This window comes from Oncorhynchus keta, chromosome 14, assembly GCF_023373465.1.
Source record: "Oncorhynchus keta strain PuntledgeMale-10-30-2019 chromosome 14, Oket_V2, whole genome shotgun sequence".
In the NCBI taxonomy this organism is placed as follows: domain Eukaryota; kingdom Metazoa; phylum Chordata; class Actinopteri; order Salmoniformes; family Salmonidae; genus Oncorhynchus; species Oncorhynchus keta.
Window position 1 is genome coordinate 6,655,208 of NC_068434.1, and position 3,334 is coordinate 6,658,541.

Sequence of the window (3,334 nt, forward strand, 5' to 3'; positions counted from 1 at the left end):
ACCCACCTGGTAGTGTGGTGGATGGGACTACCAGCTCTCTGTAACCTAGAGGACAACCAGTGGGTCCATCTCCTCTATACCACCCACCTGGTAGTGTGGTGAATGGGACTACCAGCTCTCTGTAACCTAGAGGACAACCAGTGGGTCTGTCTCCTCTATACCACCCACCTGGTAGTTTGGTGGATGGGACTACCAGCTCTCTGTAACTGGTAGAGGACAACCAGTGGGTCCGTCTCCTCTATACCACCCACCTGGTAGTGTGGTGGATGGGACTACCAGCTCTCTGTAACCTAGAGGACAACCAGTGGGTCCGTCTCCTCTATACCACCCACCTGGTAGTTTGGTGGATGGGACTACCAGCTCTCTGTAACCTAGAGGACAACCAGTGGGTCCGTCTCCTCTATACCACCCACCTGGTAGTGTGGTGGATGGGACTACCAGCTCTCTGTAACTTAGAGGACAACCAGTGGGTCCGTCTCCTCTATATCACCCACCTGGTAGTGTGGTGGATGGGACTACCAGCTCTCTGTAACCTAGAGGGCAACCAGTGGGTCCATCTCCTCTATACCACCCACCTGGTAGTTTGGTGGATGGGACTACCAGCTCTCTGTAACCTAGAGGGCAACCAGTGGGTCCATCTCCTCTATACCACCCACCTGGTAGTGTGGTGGATGGGACTACCAGCTCTCTGTAACCTAGAGGACAACCAGTGGGTCTGTCTCCTCTATACCACCCACCTGGTAGTTTGGTGGATGGGACTACCAGCTCTCTGTAACCTAGAGGACAACCAGTGGGTCCGTCTCCTCTATACCACCCACCTGGTAGTGTGGTGGATGGGACTACCAGCTCTCTGTAACCTAGAGGACAACCAGTGGGTCCGTCTCCTCTATACCACCCACCTGGTAGTGTGGTGGATGGGACTACCAGCTCTCTGTAACCTAGAGGACAACCAGTGGGTCCGTCTCCTCTATACCACCCACCTGGTAGTGGTGGATGGGACTACCAGCTCTCTGTAACTTAGAGGACAACCAGTGGGTCCGTCTCCTCTATACCACCCACCTGGTAGTGTGGTGGATGGGACTACCAGCTCTCTGTAACCTAGAGGGCAACCAGTGGGTCCATCTCTCTATACCACCCACCTGGTAGTTTGGTGGATGGGACTACCAGCTCTCTGTAACCTAGAGGACAACCAGTGGGTCCCTCTCCTCTATACCCCCCACCTGGTAGTGTGGTGGATGGGACTACCAGCTCTCTGTAACCTAGAGGGCAACCAGTGGGTCCATCTCCTCTATACCACCCACCTGGTAGTTTGGTGGATGGGACTACCAGCTCTCTGTAACCTAGAGGTCAACCAGTGGGTCTGTCTCCTCTATACCACCCACCTGGTAGTGTGGTGGATGGGACTACCAGCTCTCTGTAACCTAGAGGACAACCAGTGGGTCCATCTCCTCTATACCACCCACCTGGTAGTTTGGTGGATGGGACTACCAGCTCTCTGTAACCTAGAGGGCAACCAGTGGGTCCATCTCCTCTATACCACCCACCTGGTAGTTTGGTGGATGGGACTACCAGCTCTCTGTAACCTAGAGGGCAACCAGTGGGTCCGTCTCCTCTATACCACCCACCTGGTAGTTTGGTGGATGGGACTACCAGCTCTCTAGCAACCAATGGGTCTGTCTCCTCTATACCATGTTTCTTGTAGGATGATAATGTCTGTATTTCTGATTTCTTTGGTGAAGTCCAGGTTCCTGCTCTGTGGGCCAAAGGCAGATGACCTCAGGCCTTGGATATTCCAGGATGATATAGCGAAGGCTTTGTTTTCCATAAAGTGTCCAATGTTGTTGGTCGTGTGGTTTGGCCTCAGACCAATAAGTGTCAGCAGAGCCTGCTGAGCATCTGGTACATGCCATTGGCTTGGGCTAGTGTAAGAGTGGGGGTTGGGCCTGTTTGCCCGCTCACGACCTGAGCGTATGTATGACTTTCATTTTGAGGCCCTCTTTGCGGGGGTGGGGTGCATGGGGTGGCATGTGTCTGATCTCAGGGGGCCTAAATGAGGTGTGGGTGTGTTTGACTGGGAGGGGTGTTGATTGGTTGGGCTGGTGTTGTGGTCTGCATGCAGATTGTCATGGTATGGGTCCTCTAGGTGTCGGTCCGGTGGGTGGGTTCTCGTAAGTCTGGGAGAGTGTCTCACTGGTCTGGGCAGGGTGTCTCACTGGTCTGGGCAGGGTGTCTCACTGGTCTGGGTGAGTGTCTCACTGGTCTGGGCAGGGTGTCTCACTGGTCTGGGAGTGTCTCACTGGTCTGGGTGAGTGTCTCACTGGTCTGGGAGAGTGTCTCACTGGTCTGGGAGAGTGTCTCACTGGTCTGGGCAGAGTGTCTCACTGGTCTGGGAGAGTGTCTCACTGGTCTGGGCAGGGTGTCTCACTGGTCTGGGCAGGGTGTCTCACTGGTCTGGGTGAGTGTCTCACTGGTCGTAAGTGAGCGTCTGCTAAATGACTTAAATGTAAATGTAAATGTCTGGGAGAGTGTCTCACTGGTCTGGGAGAGTGTCTCACTGGTCTGGGAGAGTGTCTCTCTGGTCTGGGCAGAGTGTCTCACTGGTCTGGGCAGGGTGTCTCACTGGTCTGGGAGAGTGTCTCACTGGTCTGGGAGAGTGTCTCACTGGTCTGGGAGAGTGTCTCACTGGTCTGGGAGAGTGTCTCACTGGTCTGGGCAGGGTGTCTCACTGGTCTGGGAGAGTGTCTCACTGGTCTGGGTGGGGTGTCTGTTGACCTGTTGCTCCTGTGTGAGCTGTTGGGGCTGCGGTTGAGAGCGATGTCCTTTAGAGTCCGGGCAAAGGTGGGCACTGCTGCCTTGTAGAGGTGGACCTGGTCTCAAAGGCTGTTCAAGTTTTGGGTGGAGTGGTGGGCCAGGAAAACATTTGGTTTTGAGGGACACAGTCACGGGAAATACTTGCATTTGACCCGCTGTATGGTAGCAGGGTGGAAGTCTTTTCATGGTAGCAGGGTGGATATAACTACATGAGCGTTGGGGAAAGTAGAAGAAGCTTTTTCAATCACTCCCTTCAGTGCTGTGACCACCCTTTCCTGCTGTGCTCTCAGGTAATTTGTGCCTGTGTGTAATTATTATGTGGCTGGGTGAACCTAGTTGGTCCTCAGACAGAAGGTCTAGGGTGCGCTGGGTGAACCGAGTTGGTCCTCAGACAGAAGGTCTAGGGTGCGCTGGGTGAACCGAGTTGGTCCTCAGACAGAAGGTCTAGGGTGCGCTGGGTGAACCTAGTTGGTCCTCAGACAGAAGGTCTAGGGTGCGCTGGGTGAACCTAGTTGGTCCTCAG

General features: G+C 54.3%; 1 long non-coding RNA gene across 1 annotated transcript; it reads right to left on the bottom strand.

Annotated features, from left to right (window-relative positions):
• Positions 1-229: 229 nt before the first annotated feature.
• Positions 230-1,300, bottom strand: LOC127907401 (uncharacterized). Its single transcript, XR_008064349.1, has 4 exons — positions 1,221-1,300; positions 819-980; positions 495-575; positions 230-332 (listed from the first exon to the last, which is right to left on the bottom strand). It is a non-coding gene; the product is annotated as an uncharacterized LOC127907401 (long non-coding RNA).
• Between the last annotated feature and the right edge of the window lie 2,034 nt (positions 1,301-3,334).